The 18,693-nt window shown below is 36.0% G+C and overlaps 2 long non-coding RNA genes across 4 annotated transcripts in view; both read right to left on the bottom strand.

The window, feature by feature from the left end:
- Positions 1 to 309: 309 nt before the first annotated feature.
- On the bottom strand, positions 310 to 12,563 carry LOC127953486 (uncharacterized). Its single transcript, XR_008153239.1, has 8 exons — positions 12,424 to 12,563; positions 12,185 to 12,275; positions 12,009 to 12,097; positions 11,413 to 11,540; positions 10,014 to 10,129; positions 9,854 to 9,898; positions 2,234 to 2,299; positions 310 to 1,327 (listed from the first exon to the last, which is right to left on the bottom strand). It is a non-coding gene; the product is annotated as an uncharacterized LOC127953486 (long non-coding RNA).
- Positions 12,564 to 17,373: 4,810 nt separating this feature from the next.
- The window catches only part of LOC127953468 (uncharacterized), a 7,264-nt gene continuing 5,944 nt past the window's right edge, over positions 17,374 to 18,693 (bottom strand). For 2 of the 3 annotated variants that reach the window (XR_008153203.1, XR_008153202.1), the window contains exon 7: positions 17,374 to 17,454. This is a non-coding gene — a long non-coding RNA (uncharacterized LOC127953468). The remainder of the gene's footprint in view (positions 17,455 to 18,693) is intronic. The other variant, XR_008153204.1, reaches the window with a different exon arrangement.

Genomic DNA, 18,693 nt, shown 5'->3' with positions numbered 1-18,693 from the left:
TCGGTGATGTTTTTCGTTTTTCTTACCGCTGTCGTCTGCGTTTTTACGTCGTTTGAATTAACAATTCAAAGCAGGCGTCGGTCAGCTGTTCGCAGATCATGCCTTCCTTTACTAAATATAAATTTAGCTTTTAATTTTTTACCTCAGAATAACAGCAGCTACAGCTGTGAACAGAATGACAGCCTGATTTTATGTAAGGATATAAAGTAATTTATTGTAATAAATAAATACAAATAAAATTACACAAAACGAACATAAATTAATTAATAAACTTGAATGAATGCTTAGACAAATACACACACACACACACACACACACACATAAATACACACAAATACATTATAGAAATATACACAGAAACACACATACACACATCAAAATATATACATAAATACATACATAATATATACATTATAGACAATATACACACATATGTAAATACATATAGTTAGATATAGATATATCAGCAAAAAATGTGTAACCTATTGAAATTTTATTCTAAAAAACAAAAACTACATATTAACAGACTGTGAACAGCGTCATACAGGCTGCTATCAATAATGGCCTTTGACATCCAAGAGCTGCATAACATTGTGCACAGAATGAGCAGGTCAGGTCTGTCATGGGGATTTTGAGGAGGCTGATTGCCTTCTTCACCACAGATGACCTGGAGGCAGTGGAAGCAGCTTTTCTTCTGGTAGCTGACACAATAGATGGCTGTCACATACAAACTGAACCTCCAGCAAGTGATGCCTAATGTTATTTCAACAGGAAGCGGTTTCATTCTGTTCAGCTGCAGGTCACCACCATGGGAAGTACCTTGATATCTTTGTTGAGTATCCCGGGTCTGTGTATGATGCCAGGGTGCTGAAGAACTCTGGAGGCCTGTATCCACCTGCAGGAAAACACATCCTGGGAGATGGTGGGTGTCCTTGTTTGAGTGCACACATCTGCCTCATCACAGCAGACAGAGAGCCTGAACAGAATCCTGCACAGCTTTGATTCAACACCAATGATGCTCGTGCACAGAACATTGTTGAGAGAGCCTTCAGGATGATGAAGACAAGCTGTGCTCCATCTTCTTCTTCTTCAAGGCCCTGGAAGTGAGTTCTGCCTTTGTGCAGATGTTGTTGCATGCTGTGCAGTGCTCCACAACCTCCGTCTTCTGAATGAGTACATTGCGGATCCACAAATTGTAGAGGATCATGACGATGATACACTGGAACCCCAAAACACAGAAGTCAGCACAGGAGAGCATGTGCGGGACAAACAGACCACAGCTGTGTCACAGCAGACGACCGTGTGCAGCTCTTCAAGAGCAGATTACCTGTAGGACAGTCGAACAGGTTAAGACTCTGTGAATCAGTTCATGTTCTCATAGTGCTATTGTTTAAGCTTGTGTAAGTTGTGTAAGGTAATTTTAAGACTGTCAAATCAAGATATACATATATTAGTTATTTAAGAAATATAAATACTATAAAAAAAATCACATAAATATGTATAAATACACATGTAAGTATTTAAATTTAAACGTGTGTGTATTTATATATATACACATAAATATATTACACTCATAACTGGGAATTCATATTACAGTTGAAAATGAAAATTTTACAATTTGAAAATCTAGAAACATATCACATAACATAGCATACCAACATATTTACAACAAGTTTAATTTTATAATATGTATTACTTTATCCCTGGGGTATATTTTAGATTTGCACTGTTTTACACTCATTTTTGATTCCCAAATTTAAAGTCCTCATCTACAGTTACTGAAATGAAGCTGCTGAAGTTTATTTTCCTGACATTATTATAGAAACGTCTTAAGAAATTCCCTTTTGCTGCTGCTTTAAGCTCTATTATACTACTTTATGAAAATGTTAATGTGGTTTTGTCTGAAGCTTTGTGCTCTTATCCATGTAGAAATAAAAAATAAAAAAATAAATACATAAAGAGAATAATTTGTATGGGTATTTCTCTAAAGTGTGGCACCCATTCTCAAGACAACATTCTTCAGATGTTAAAAAAACAACTGGAAACTGCTACAAAATCAGTGCACACAACTGCTTCAAAAGTTATTTGCTATTAAGTACTTTTCAACTGACAAAATAGCACCTGGAAATTCATATTGTAATAAAAAAAACCCAGCATAAATCAGTGATGATCCTAACATAAATACATGTAAAGAGTGTGTGTAGTTAAGATTAATTTTAATTTATATACTTACTGAATTATGCTTTCCAGTGAATAGGGTTTAATCAGTGGATGAGAACAAGATTGTGTTCATCAGTCTCTGTAACATCAGAACAGGATTTACACATTACTGATGATTTATGATCAAACTGAGGCACCTATTAACAATAGTTTGCCTTGTAAGTTATCCAACAATTTTTTTAAATCAAAATATAAACACTAGTAAAATGTAATTTAACTCGTTTCAATTACTTAACATTTTGTAACTTTATATAATTAAATTACTTAACGAGCCGTCTGTAGAAAGCAGCCTTAACAAGATGAGGCACAGCCTCTCGTCGATAATGATTATTAAACATATTTTTAAACTCAATTTACAAAATAGTCTCATCAGTTTACAATATGTAAAACTTTAACAAGTCAGTCGTTTACTTGGATTATGTTAAACAAGTACACTTTAACCACAATGAACAGCGTTTATCCATAAGGTACTTTCACTTCAAAACAGCGGCGTCACGATTTTCCGTTATTTTCGAATATGAGTATGACGAGTCCTCTCCCGTCGCCTCATGGGATAGAGTAGTGTCCATCCTATGCATACTACGGAATTCGGCCGGAAGTAGTTCTGTTTTTCGCCTACTATATAGTATGGAAGTATGCGATTTCGGACGCAGCTTGAGAGTTGCGACAACTCCATTGACTCTAATGGAACGCTTTTTTACAGCAATGGCGGCTCGTGGAGCCTCTAAATAGTTCCCGGAAGTAGCAGCAAACCGATGCCGCGCCGTAGAGATGCAGCAGAACAAACCGTTCGCGATGCACTTTTAAAAGGTAAGACGTTTAAATAATAAGATTGAATATTATCAGTACATCTTAATAACAATACATTGCAAATTAAAACCTTCTAGTAGATTATCACTCATTAAATGAGTAGATTTAAGGTTTGTTATCAGATAACTAACAGATTAGGCTAGGATTGGAGCTGAATAAAGTTAGTAACGAACACCCTAATAATTGTAAAATCTGTTCTCATAATTCAGTTTCATCCATCGTGTTTGCAATAAGAAAAAAAGGAGTATAAACATTTTTTTGCAGGGTGGGGAAGGTTAGCTAACGTTACATAGCCTATTACGTTAGCAGGGCTCTCAAGTGTCACGCATTGAGCGTGACAGTCACTCATTTCGGTCTTTTGTCACGCACTCCCGCCACACATTGTATTTCTCACGCAGAAAAACTATTTATAATATATAGTTAATAAAAGTTATCTGGTCGCGCCGCTCTCACTATGGAAACCGGCAGGAATCAAGCGCGTCTCCCCTGGAGTTCTTAATCGAGCCGGTCACTTATCAGCCAATCAAAAAAAAGAAATAGGCTACACAAAAGCCAATCAGAAAATAGCACTATTGTATCTGGGTAAGATTTAAAGCAACAACCAATGAAAAAAAAGCATCCTGGAATTGTTCACCATCTTCCTCGTTCACCCACAGAGGAAACCACTGAGCTCCGAGCATCACTTTGAGCACAAAGTAAGTAATGATCTCCTGTTACAACAAATTCACAACTTGTTTGACACAAACAATGACAACTTGACTGCTGTTAGAGAATGTTTCCCAGATAATTAGCATCAGTTTTTCATGAGTGTCTGTTACTTAGCCAACAGGACTCACTGCACCAACTGCCAAATAATGCTTTGAAGTCACATAGGGAGATTAACCTGTATGCTTATTAACAACAAATACACCTTTTCTATGGATTGAGTGGTCTTTCTGATGATGGAATATGGATACAAAATTTTTAAAAGTATGGTATCCCAATAACAATATATTCACCCCTCTGCCATTTGGTAGAAGATATAAGAGCATCAAAAACAGCTCTAGTAGATTCAGAGACAGTTTCTATCCTCAAGCCATCAGAATGCTGAACTTTACTCAACCATCTTCACTCTCCTAAATGGTACACTTGTCACTTTTTAGAATTAATCATTCAACCTAAATTAATCCTTTTTTATTTTACCTCTTCTATTTATCTACTTTCTATTTTTTTTTAAAATTCTGTAAAGTTGAGATTACTTTGAGCACAACAAATTTCATGACTGATAAATGTTATTTATGTGTACTATATGACAAGTTTCAAAAACTTGAAACTTGTATAACCCAGAGATATATCCTATAAGAAGCCTGTATTTGACTAGCTTTCTCTATGTCTTCTGTCTCACTGATAGAAAAACTTGAGGGGGGGGGGGTTGTCACTCTTGCCTGTCTTCAAAACTTGAGAGCCCTGCGTTAGTTCAATATAACGTGTGACAGCGGTGAGTGGAAGTGGTAAAAATGAGGTTATAAAGTTTGTTCCTTATTACACGTATTAAATTACTTAATAATAAAATGCACCCTATTGATATACATTTAGAGTGAATTGAGTTTGCAAAAACATGGGTGGAGTGTTTTTAGTCATTGTGATTCATTTACTATTCTGTCTATATTATATAATAATACTGTATTATATACTTAGACTTGTTAGTGTATAAAAGTAACATACTGTAACATTCTGTGGGTGCTGGTGGGTGGAGGATTAGTGGTGCCACTGAACTGTTCTGGGATGGAGCATCAGTGAGGATGCAGGTCAGGAGAGCTGAGGGGACCTTTTTTTTTGATAGCTGAATTTTCATTATTTTTCTTAGTGGTGCCTTTGCATTGTTTGATTTTTTTTTTTTTTTTTTGTCTCTTAAATTTTTTTAATAGACCCTGGTAACTGGCTGATGGATCACTGGAATGCTGACTGGCTGCTGACTGACTTGCTGCTGGTTGACTGGGCAGTGTCACCTGTCCCCGTCTCTCCTCTCTAGCCATGTCCTTTTTCTTCACTCTCACTTTACCTTCTCTGAGTATCCTCGTTCTTTTTTCCTCAACCTTTGAAACTGATAGAGGTAGAATACATGGTTTTGCTAATTTTAAATATTGAAAAAATCACATCACTTTACTTCAACTAGTACGAGTTTGTACTTATTATATATGAATCACCTGAAATAACATAGCTGTAATCAGCAGCCATTTCTTGTTCACAGGTCTAGGGGTGCATCGTGGAGCAGGGCCCTCCTCTTTTTGACCACAGGACGATGTACAAAGATTGTGGGAATAGCATCTGACCTCAGCCTACTCTTGAATTTTTTGGTCATGACAAATTGCTTTGCCGCAATTTGTCTGCATACTGACTTCAGTTTAGTTTACACACACACCTTTTTTTTTTTGTCTACCCACATACAGTACATATCACATGGTGGTTAAATGCACAGTTATAGGTAACACTGATGACTCCCTGCAATGTCTCACCATGAGTCTCCGCTCCCTGGGTTTTGCAAGACTTTGCTTGTTCCTTATTTCTAGTAAAACATTGTCAATGTAAAAAAGTGCAAATAAGTTTAAGTATAATTACCTAACAATTTTTTGTTGTTGTAATTTTTATTAGTTTTTAGATTGCTGACTTGAGCCAACCATTATTTTATCCTCTCCATGTCTGCGGGGAAGCCATACATTCGCACACCTTTCTCTGACCGAGTGGAGCATCCCCATGCAGCACAGCAAACCATGGTGGATACTATGCAAGTACAACATTAAAGAAAGGACACATACAAAATGCTTGTCATGCTATTAAATTTATTAGAAATGTATTCACGAATTGCTGTAAATAGTTTATGGTATAATTACAATTTAAAATAACTGTTTTCTATTTTAAAATGGAATATACTCCTGTGATGCCAACCTGAATTTTCAGCATCATTACTTTTGAATGGCAGTGTAACTTGCATGTTTATATACGAGTATGCTTAAGTTGTTTTAAACCTGAATATATTGTGTACCTGAATAAGTATTGTAAGAATTATAAACAGTAAGCTTCATTTTACATTTATTTAACATGCTAATTACTGCTGGTAACAGTTAATTGACCCATAGTGCGGTGCGAGCTGAAAATCACCTGTCACCAGCCTGTCTCTGTACTACCTGAAAGTCATCAATATGACATGAGTTAACATTAGATCAGTGAAAAAATGGACAATATGTAACGTAAAAAGGCAACAGTAACCCGTGTTTATACAACTTAACATTAGCCTGAAATACGTTTTTAAAATAACGGTAATTGAACACTAATCCTCAAATATTACCCGATTTGATATTTTAAAAACAACATCGCTGTAACTACATACTCATGCTACATACATATGTCAGAGTGTTGTATAAATATATAAAATAAATGCATTTATTGACTCCTTATTACCAGAAATCGCAGTTCTGTCACTCTACTCTATCAGTTTGAATGGCCGCCAACGCACTTCCTGGAACTATTTGGAGTCTACATGAATCACGTGACAACCAAACATTTCGAACTTCCGTTGTCGCAACTCTCTCTCTCTATATGGCTCTGGTTCTATCGATTCACCTTATTCCGCCCCGCCCACTTTTAATACTTCGCATTTCCGCATTTTGTCACCCGACTTCCGCTAAACCGATAACGGCACGTCCGGTTACTAGTTTAGTAGTTGTAAGATTGTTTATAGCCAGCTATGACTGTGGCGAAATGACAAAGAACGTTATGTTATAAATTGGGAGCACGATGAAAACGTCTTACGACGATCAAATGGTCTCAAATTGTCCCATCCATCGACGCTGTTAACGTGTTAACGAGTTTTGTGCGTGTGTGTGTGTGTGATGTTAATATACACGAAGTTATAAATGTTTAAAAGTATAATAACGTGTTTGATGACCATCATCAGACTAAGTATTTTGTCTAATAACTTAATTGTACAGTGGAGTAAGGTAAGTGAACGTTTATCAATTATGCATTAGAAAAGGAGGAGGCTGGAACTTGGAAGTGAAAAACGCCTTAAATCCAGGTTTGCATAATTATTAGGCAGATTTTATTTTACAGATAAAACAAGCCAAAAAAAGATTATATATCACTTATAAAAGATTAATGGCAAAATTAATAGTTAAGATTGGTTTGGTTTGGAATTGGTAAATTTTACCAAAAAATATGATCAGAAAATCAGCTTAATTGCTTCTTAATTCTGCACAGTGTATATGCAAAAGGTGAGGAAAGGTAAGATTTGGTAGGTGTACATTAAGTCTAATCAATGAATATTGTAGATAAACGTCAAGTGTAATAATAATGAATAATTCTGAAATAAGACAACTGTGAAAGCTTTGAAATGTATTTTAGGTTTGCCATGTTCTGTACAGGGCTGAGGACCTTTAAGCTGCTCATCTGGGTTCCCTCACAGCATGTGCCACACAATGAGCAATTCTGTGCCAAGACTGGAGCTAGACTACAAACCTTTTATTTTAAGTGTATGCTTCCTTGTGTCAGATGAGTTTCAGGCAGCCGACCTGCTGCTTTCCACAAGATGCTTGCAGCTTTGTAAATAAGCAGGAATGAGACTAATTAGGTTAAGGATAGGATATTAGGTAATTGGGATGGGATGTAGAGGGTGTGGGTGAAGACTAACTATATGAAATAAGTTGTTTTAAATCAGTTTTGTTAAACAAGAGACAGACTGTGATTTGTTTTTTAGAACATGGATTATTTAATATAAGTTGTATAAAATCATTTGTGATGTGTTGATCAGTGTTTGTTGTTTCCAGGAAGCAAGAGACACCTTCTACTGACCATCCTATACAATTTCAACATTTAATTTCCATATTTAATAAACCAAGATGGAATTAACTTGCAAACATGACATGACTTATTCCTTCAAATCAGAGATTAAAGATGAAAAAAAGATCAAATTAAGATAAATAAAAACTATTTACAGCAGGTAGTGTCAGGTGACACTGTAAAGGTTCATAAAAAATATCTATTACAGCAGGTAACTTCTGGTGACTTTGTAAAGGTTCATAAAAAATATCTATCACAGCAGGTAACTTCTGGTGACTTTCAGCTACATCAGGGGCATGTGGATCTGATCAACCTCACAGTTGTCCACTGCATCACTGGCGGTCATCGATACATCTGTGGAAATAATTAAACATTTTTACATTAGTACTTACAATATATCATGAGAATTAATATATTATGTGACCCGAACTTAGAACAGTGTGTGTGTGTGTGTGTGTGTGTGAGAGAGAGAGAGAGAGAGAGACAAAACATACACACTGTTAACTGTAGTGTTCAAACGTAGGTCAGTATCTGAATGAGAAATGTAGATAGCTGGCCTGCTATCACCTGCAATCTCTGTAACAGGAATAATGTGAGCTATTGTAATGTACTATAATATCTTGTACTACCGTAAATATTAAATAAATAGGTGGACAATGGTAATCATGGAAAATTCGTTGTACTTCGTTAACTGCCTGTTACTGATCTTATATGTATTCATAGAACGGACTTCAGAAATCTAACGTTAGGCGAGCAAACACATAGCTAGTTAAGGTTAGCTTACCCGAATCTGACAACCTTTTCATCCCCGGCGTGACCTCTTTAACGGCACATCGTAGTCGAGCCATTTCTCGGGTTAAGGGTGTTCGTCAGTCACCTTCCCGTCCATGAAATGGTACAAACACACATAAGAGCCCTTGGGTGGGCGCTTCAAATTTAGCGCCGTCATCCATTTCCTCAGGTGCTTCTCTTCTTTAGGTGGTGGGTATAAATTGTAAAGTGCACCACAACACTCCGACCGCGTCACAATGTGTTCGCTACATCGTTGGTGCAATTGTTTTTTTAATACAATTGTTATGCAGCCCCTAACTGAGCATATATCATACTTCTGTTCGTTCTGCGTTCTGTTATCTAGCCAGTCACTAGCTTAGGTACGTTACATCCGGTCCCTCAGCCGGAAGTAAAATGACAAAACGAGCGCAATGGCGGCACCGTTGTTGCCATGGAAAATAAGGTGAATACCCAGGTAGCAAACAGACGTTGGCCCAATGACTGTTGTTGTGTTGGGCCAACGTTGGGCCAACCATATTATTGGACGGCCATCAGACCTTCTGCCAACCTAAAAATACCTTACCAACCTTCTGCCAACTTAAAAACCACTAAAACAACATTGGGCCAACGTTGGGCCAACCATGTCATTGGACAGCCAGCAGACCTAACAAATTTAAAAATATAGTCTATTTTAACCATCTGCCAACTTCATTAATAGTAAATCTGCAAACTTACAAATAAATAGGCTTTACCTACCTTACCCTCAAATTTTAAGATTGTGACCTGGCCTATTCATTGTTGAATTGCATTAAGAGGCGGCACAACTGACAAACTGAATTGGTTATAAAAATGAATTTATTGGTAACAAAATTAACTTATTGCAGTTTAATGAGAAAATGTGCAGACTCTCTTCCGTATTCTGCAGAGTTTTAAGCAAATTAGAGATTGTGTGTGGCTCTGATGATTTAGACGGAGCGGAGAAGAAGTAGCAGCATACTCATGTAAAAAAACAACATACAAACAACTTTTTAGAACATTTAAGATTTGTCGTTCTATTTTCACTACACAACCCAAAACAGAAAAAAAATAAAAATCCTGCACAAAATTTTCATCATGTTGGGGTAGCAAATTTTTTATACATCTTAATGCAGTGTACGCCTAGTAAAGATGAAATACACCTCTGTTTAGTGGTGGGGTTAGACAGAGGAAGAAAAAACAATCATTGGAAGACACTTACATTCACTTTCACAGCTGCTGGAATCTGCTTGAGGCTTCTGCTTTTCTGTGTTAAAGAAAAAAATATAGTAATTATAAAAATGTAAATTACTTAAAACTTATATATTAATATATATAATAATTTCTAACATATTTGATCAGACATAAAAGGGCTTGTGTACCTTTTTCTGTTGCTCTTTTTTTTTTCTTCCTCCATTTCGGTCTCCACTATACTTCAGCCAGGTTTTTATTTTTTCCTCTGCTTCCACCACTTTTGCTCCTTGTTTTTTGGCTGCATCTGTCAGCATGAAATTAAAGAAAATTAAACAGAGAAAGGGTTAGCAGATAGATCATATCTGAGATGTATTTTGTAGAGTTCTGTATGATTAATGGATTATTTGGCATTCTTTCATTGACTTGCATTGTATTTTATTCAATGACACATTATGTGAGACTGTAAGGGGTTGTTTCCTCGTTTGCTATTTCAAAGTTATGTCTAAGTTTTGAATGTTCGAATGTTTTTTTAAAACATATCACCTATAACAACTTTTGCTAGCAAGAGTGTAGAAAATGGGCTCTTCTGTCCTCTACCTTGCCAATTAAAATTGTTGGCCAACTCATTGGTTATTATTTCCCTCATGATTCTGTGGACAATGTCTTTGGCAGATGTTCCACCCAAGCTGGTAAGATATATTGTCTATGAAAAAAAATCATGTGTTAAGCAGCAGTAAATCTAGATCTCTCTCTACGTATGTTAGTATTCTTTTAAGTGAAGTAACAGAACATCATTAGAATTTACTAAAGAACGTTGTGTGTCTCTGTTTGACAGCCTATCCTCCAGATCTTTTATGCCTGTCATTCTCCTTAATGGAAACTGAAACTCCTCATTTACAACTTCAGCTGCATTCTCTCTTCGCATAATGGCCTGAAGGAGGAGCGTATTCTGCCTGACTTGACCCTTTATCTCTTCCAGCATCTGGTAGAGCCGGAGTTCTCTTTCTGAATCAGACAAACATACGATGCATCATTATAACTAGAATTGAACATATAAAGAGAGAGTCTGCATCTCTTCTTTAGTTGTCTATCATAACATAACTTTTCCCATCTTTTGTTGAATCTATCCCAGCTTTTTTTTTAGACATATTGCTGGCATTAAATTCAAAATGTGCTTACAATTCCCATAAAATAGTAAAATTTGACATTTTCAACATTTCATATGTTGTCTATGTGTTTTTTTCAGCTAAATATGATTTTACAAGATTTGGAATTTTTTATTTATTTTGCATTTTACATGACGTCCCCAGTTTTTTTTTTTTTTTTTTTTTTTTTTTTGTGGTTGTAAATCAAAGCTCATTGATATTAAGGCTAATTTTTAAAAGCAGGGCTTAAAAGGTTTATCATTTGAAAATAGTACAACTTAGCCAGGCGAAGTTGGTTTTATTCTCATTTTTGGTTACATACATTTTATTTTGTTCCTTGAACAGTTTCTAATCCATGTTAGAGACTAAAAAGGAAATTACTAAAAACTCCTTTTAAAAAAAAAAAACCCTATTGTAAAAGGTTTGGAATAATTCTACGTACCATCTTGTCTTGTTTCAGGGACTGTCACAGCAGGTGCTGATGGTGCAAATGGTGGTATGGCTGGCAATTTCAGTCTTTTGGCTCCATTACTGCAGAAGTTTTTTTTTTTTTTGGTCTTTCCATTGTCTCTGCATATGGAACAGTAAGAGACTGAATCCGTACAATGTATAATACATTGCCAAACATCACAACATTTACTTCCGTCCACAGTTTCGCTGAGATCTTATACAACAGGAAAGTGACCAATGCTCAAAAGTTCCTTTCAACATATCGTCCCCTTGGAATTAAATATAGTTTACTACAACTCAATTTTGACAGAAATGTCAGATATAACCTTGTACTGTAATTTCCCAACTATTAGCTGCAGTTTAGACATTTATCTTGCTAAATTTCTTTAGGTTAATACACGAGAGTGGTTAATATGGTATTAATGTTTTTTTTTTACTTGCATAAAACACTCTCCTGTGGCTTATTCACAGGAAATTAATTAAATAATTCTAAGGGGACCATATTCCCAAGTCTTGGATTTAAGGAATCTGTGGTGACCAGCTATGTTGGGAAATGATGCAATGACCACTGTATGTTTTCGTCTGTACCTGTGTGGAGCCAGCTTGTTGAGGCCTGCACTGGAGGTCTTCCTGAGGCTGTATTAGATGTAAACCCATTTACATATTTTGATGATGGTCTGTTGGACACATTAAGAGTAATCAATATTTTAAAAGCGCAGTGCATAGAAGCAGTAGGCTATAAAAGGAGAACAGAGGAAACATACACTCTTTTCCGTACACTGTCCTCATCTGTAGACTCCAAACTGTTGCCTTTACAAAACTTCACCAGCTTTCTTCTGGCTTTTTCATAGGAATCTAAACATAGAAACAAACAACATCACTAAGCCTATTATCTGAACATTTGAAAAGAATTGCTTGGCATAACTCACAAGGAGCATCTTTTAATTTTTGAACAGTTACTTCTCTATATTTCTCAGTAATAATTAATTCCTTAAAGACTTACCATACTCAGCCACCCATTCAGTTATATATTCGTTCCATTCTTCATCAGGAGTTTCATTTTTTTCAACAGCTTTTCTACATTTTGTACCATTATATGGGGGCCAAAAGGAAATTATTTTGTCGATGCTCAGCCAGTCACTTGGTATCACCTCTGTCTCACTCTTTTCAGTAAAAACAACTATAGAATAAATCTATAATATATATATATATATATATATATATATATATATATATATATATATATATATATATATATATATATATATATATCTAGTGATACAAACTATATACATTTATTGAAGCTCTATTACTTACCCAGTGGAAATCTATCTAAACCAAAATATTTCCTAGTCTTATTGTTATTATTCTTTATGATTGGTAGGTTCTGTACATTTGTCAGATACAGAAGGGAGGGGGGGGGTTGGGGAAATCAAGCAGTATGCAGTAAAGGATATGCCACAAACCCATCCTTATACTGTAAAAGAAGGACTTTTGAAACAGTCTGTGTAGGAACAATAGTCAATGACTACCCGGGTTGTTTCACAAAGGATATATCAAGAATTGATGAATCAATGGGATAGGTGTGCGATGCGATGCGATGCTTCCTTGTCTTTTAAAATGTTTTTCACTATATAAATATCTCCCTTGAACAGAATATAGTTGTCTCCCTCTGATAAACTAATTAAAGTTCCACCATTTACATATTTCTTATACTGTGTAAACTGCTGAGATGTCACATTGGATGGAAAAGGCCCATTCTTATGTTCCTGGTAAAAACCATCCTTGCACACCCTTATTTTAGTTCTGACACTTGCTTTTTCTGACAATCTCCTGATGATCTGTTGAAGGGGCTGGGTAGGGGTCCTTATAATTTTTTTTAATGTGTAGAGGAAGTTCTCAAATGGGAAAGCTGCGAAATTATGCAGCACACCAAACTGCCTTGCATCATTGGCAAGATGTATCAGCCTGTGTATGTTATACACAACGTATTTACCATAAACAGACTGAAAATGCTCGACAAAGGTGATCAGTAACTTTTCAGCAAAATTGCAGTACTGGAGAAACAGTGAGGGGCAGCATAATATTCGAATGGCTACATGCAGAAGCATAAAATTGTGGTATAGAACATTCGGCAGATGGTCTTTCAGTGCTACTGGACCAGTGTACAGGAGAAAAGTTCTGTACTCTGTTCCTTTCCACCTATCTACCTCAACAAGGGATCTCCCTTTCCGTGCAAACTCTCTGGGGAGTCTCATGGCAAAGGACATAAGCACTGCAGAAATTTGGCCTATCTGATGAGCACCTAAACGAGATGGAAGTGGTCCCCTCATCCAAACCCTATCAACTTTCTCACAATCCCAAGAAAAACCAGGTGCATAACATCTAATGGAAATTGGGAGACCATACCAATTCCAACCTTTGTCAACACACTGGTCGCTTTATGGTGAAACTCATCGTCTTTATTAATAAAAGACATATCTGTCCGTAAAGGTGAATCGACTTCAGGAAAAGTCATGCGATTTTCCGCCCATGTTCCCTCCTGTGTGCATTTTTCACAGCCGTGGTATGCATTGTGGGCTTTAATGTTTTTTACGAAAGCCCTCGCACTTGCATCACAAACAAAATTTGAAATTTTAATGTCTACACATTTGCCAATTACATCCACACCCTCTAATTTAAGCTTTCCATATTCATTCACAAATGATTCTAGGAACAGATTGACATTCTCTGGTTTTTTAGATCCAAGATATAAAGCGATGACGAATGGTTGCTTTGTTTTGTCTTCCTCTACCAATCCTAGAATGGGCCAGAACTGCTTATTGCTGCTTTTGAACAAAGGTAGTCCATCAATATTCACTTGTAAATGAATGGCCTTTGGGAGAGGGTCTGTCTGGTTTAACACATGCCTAATGCCTTTCTCAACTCCAAAATAATGCATGGTGCCACCAGCCATCTGCTGGACCTCATAATTAGTTGGAGTGCCTAAAAGAGTGTGGGCATCCTTTGGGAAATATGGATGATATTTTCTCAGGATGCCCAACAGCCCATTTAGATGGCATTGTGGTATTTGGCTGTCTATTGCCCAGTCTCTGAGCTCCTCCCCAAGACACTCTGCAGACTCAACAATTTCATCATCACTTGAGTCAGTTTCTGTCAGAGCATTTGACCAAAATCCATCTATCACGTTTTCGTCAACATTAAACTCAGTCTCTAACTCATCTGATTCATAGGACACAGGCCAATCAGATGCAGCATCTGACCACACATCATCAGCAGGGGCGTTTTTTTCTTCGGCTGCATCAGATTCAGCATTGACGTAAACCTCACTAAGAATATTGTCAGCCCTCTGCTTTGCCTGACGTTTAAGTGTTCTGTCTGAATAAATGTTGTTTGCAGACATAGTATGCTGCCAAACAAATAATTTCCCAGACAGCACACATACGTTGTGCCGATGTCGAGCCGACCTACAAAATTCCATCGGGACGATATCGCTCAGGGAGCGTTTGCTAATAGGCAAGATGTCTCGGCGACGTCGGCCTCTGATCGGAAATGCTCTCCGGCCGATGCTGAGACGATACATCCCGGCCGCTCTGCGTGGACGCGGTTCACCGGCGTTTTGCTCATCGTTACGGATCACCCGCGGCTACCGCCGCTGGTTTATAATAAAACAATACACACCACTCTCAAGAACAGACGCAACTTTATTAATATTTTCATTTATTTCATATTACATGTACAAATACAATAACATTTACCAGATGCTTTGATCAAAAGTGGATAATTCGGGATTATTTGTAGTCTTTTGAACATTAACCATGATTTTACCACAGCTTTTGCAGTAAAACCATAGAAAAACAAAATCAACCATAGTTTTACTACAATCACCATGATTTTACTACAGCTTTTGCAGTAAACCCATAGTAAAAACAAAAATAACCATTACTAAAGTACTTGCATGGTTAAATGTTGTATGAGTATAGCACCTTTTAATAATACTTATTTCAAAGTAGGTTTACAGGAAATGCATGTTTCAAGGTTACAGTTTAAAAAGCCAGAGATGACTGAGACTCACTGGGAAGACCATCTAGTTCATAATAAAAAGTCATGTGTTCAGTGCTGTCAGCATCGCATGCGAACTTTATGCCAAGAACTTTTTAAAAAGAGTTACATAAACACAAAATAAAACCAGGCAAACAATACTAATTAAGCAATTAAAATGTTTTAAATTGCATGATAAAAGTTCAAAAATATTTTCTGATAAAATCTTACTAAACAAGTCTCTAGTTTAGTATTCAGTTAACATTAACATTATCTTTCAACATTTTTAAAGTGATGCTTACAAATAAAAGGGGACATGTAGGTCCACATAACTCAGAGAGTAAATATTGTTCATTTACAGATATAAGAGACGTTACAATAAAGCAGTTTGAAAATCATCAAATTTACCCTTATAGGCAAAATAAGGATAATATTTGTTTTGTGTGTCCAATGTTTTGTGTGTTCATGCACAGTTGTCGTCTGTCTGTAGTCTTTGTGAGCGTTGGTCTCATCTGAAGTCTTCAAAAGTGAGTTTGGATTCAGTCTGGAGCTGCTGTAATCTCTAGAAACCTTGGGATGGCCATCCTGAGATAGAAAAAGGAAATAAAAAGGAGAAAGTTTAGAATAGCTGCTGCTGTTCATATTATTTCAGAAAAAATATTATTTATTTAATCACATATAACTGGAGTGCATGGTTATTAGATGTGTTGTGTGAATACTAAACTATGTATTTTAATTTAATATAAACAACAACAAAAAAGTGTGTCCGAGCCCCAAATATTATTTGGAAGGCTATTTTCAAAGTAAAATACCAATAGGTTTTGCTTCCTTTAGTGGACTTTGATAAATTCTTGGTGTTAGAATTTAGTGACCTCACTACAGGCCATGCACCATAGATGCTGCTGCCTCAATTTGAGCTTATTTTGCTATATATATATATATATATATATATATATATATATATATATATATATATTTATATATATATATATATATATATCTGATTTAATCACAAGTAGGTTTAATAAACGCACATCCACTTCCAATTCACCAATCAATAAACAAAAATCGACACACTGCCACTAATGCTCTCAAAAATCAGTTTATTGATGAAGTGTTTCACGTGATCCCTGTAAATGTATTATTTGTGGAACAGGCATCTCTTTAGAATGGAATATACATTTCAGTCGGTGGAACATTATATTTGTAATTTATACTACCGTTAAAAGTTTGGGGTCAGTACGATTTTCTTTTTACGTCTTTGAGAAAAGTCTCTTCTGCTCAACAAGGCTGCCTTTATTTGATCAAAAGCAAGTAAAAAAAACTGTAATATTGTGAAATATTACAATTTAACAACAGTTTTCTACGTGAATATATTGTGAAATGTAATTTATTTCTGTGATCTAAGCTAATTTTTATTACTCCAGTCTTCAGTGTCACATGATCCTTCAGAAATCATTCTGATTTGCTGCTCAATAAACATTTTCAATTATTATCACTGTCTTATCAATTATCAAAAGTTAAAACAGACATTTCTGTTTCAAACACTATACTGTTTTAAAACTTTATTCATCAAAGAATCCTGAAAAAATGAAGGAACACAGCGGTTTTCAACACTGATAATAGTCAGAAATGTTTCTTCAGAAGCAAATCAGAATATAAGAATGATTTCTGAAGATCATGTGACACTGAAGACTGGAGTAATGATGCTGAAAATACAGCTTTACCATCACAGGAATAAATTACTTCTCTAAATATATTCAAATAGAAAACTATTATTTTAAATTGTAGTGAAACTGTATTCATTTCATATATTAAACTGTGGTTGCCATAAAAGACTTTCAAAAACACAAAAAAAACCATACCTTCCCAAACTTATGATACAGTTGTGTATGTTCATGATTGTACTTTTTAGTCCTGCAGTTTATAGCATCTTGGAGATGTTGTCTGACAGCAGCGGTGGGCCGACAGGGTGAGCAGGGCTCTGCTGGCCCTATAAAAAACAAAATTGTGTGAAAAAAGCTTTTAAAGACTATTTAGTTATCATTTACATTTGTGTAATGTTCACACATTGCTTGTGATTAGTTTAGTTGAGGTTGACCTGGAATATCCTACATTACAAAAAGTCTATGGCCAGCACTACAGATTGTGCTACCCTTTTGATGAAAGAAGTCACATCTGATTTGTTACGAGCATTAGTGACAGAATCATCAGCCAATCAAATTTTGACATTCAATGACAGCACACCCTCTGTGTCTAGAGACGTGCCCAGTGCTACCCCCAGCGTTAGACTGCCCTTTTAGTCAGGGATTTCCAAAGTACGAAAGTGAAAAGAAGTTTAAATGAAAAGAAAATACAGCCTACAGACCTGGTTGCCAATCTACTAAAATGCTTTTTTAAGGTGCTATTTTGCAGAAAAAAAGAGAATAACTGAGAAATGAAGATCTACAACTGAGAAAGGAAGACCTACACCTAAACTGAAGTCCAGCAACATTTTTATGCACCATTTCAAAGATTGCAACTACGAGTGCTATGAGTGGCTAACAGTTAACACCAAGCACAAGTTATTTTGTTGGCCGTGATTACTTTTTAATCTGAGTCAAGGGACATGAAAAGAGTTCTTTATTATTTGATGAGTATCGTATCATGCACATTGTTATAACAGAGGTCGACCGATTCATTGGTTTTGCTGGTTAATCGGCACCGATAGTTGATTTGTAGAACTATCGGTTATCTGCAAAATCCATGGCGATATTTTTCTGTGTTGCGTTTGTTTTGCCATGTGACACTGTGCGCTGCACAGAGTGGGAAACTTCAAACGCGAGTTTAAATGCAGCCGTTCACATAGTTATCTATTAAATAACATTATATTAATCTCAAATCATTGTAAATTTACATAATGACTTCACCCTAGGCTATAAATTATGTATTGTGCATTTTACAGCAAAACGTTGGTCTTTCTGTGGCTCTAATACAGTCTGTATGCTTCATATAGAAAGCTGTAATACAGATTGCGCGTTTTCTTTCCGTTTGCTCTTTTTTTTTTAACACTGAACTTTAAACACATATGCCACATAGTTCATTCCTGAAGCAAACTTATGTCCGTTTGGTGATTAAATAAACAGTTTTAGAGCGCTGCTTGAATTGAATGTGACGCATCCGGTGTGTGTGATAACTGTGACTTCTCAAAGACGCTGCACATGATTAGATAATCATGCACTGTTCTAAAATA

This window comes from Carassius gibelio, chromosome B3 (assembly GCF_023724105.1).
Source record: "Carassius gibelio isolate Cgi1373 ecotype wild population from Czech Republic chromosome B3, carGib1.2-hapl.c, whole genome shotgun sequence".
Classification (NCBI taxonomy): Eukaryota; Metazoa; Chordata; class Actinopteri; order Cypriniformes; family Cyprinidae; genus Carassius; species Carassius gibelio.
The sequence above is the reverse complement of the archived record's forward strand: the minus strand, read 5'-3'. Positions and strand labels throughout refer to the sequence as shown.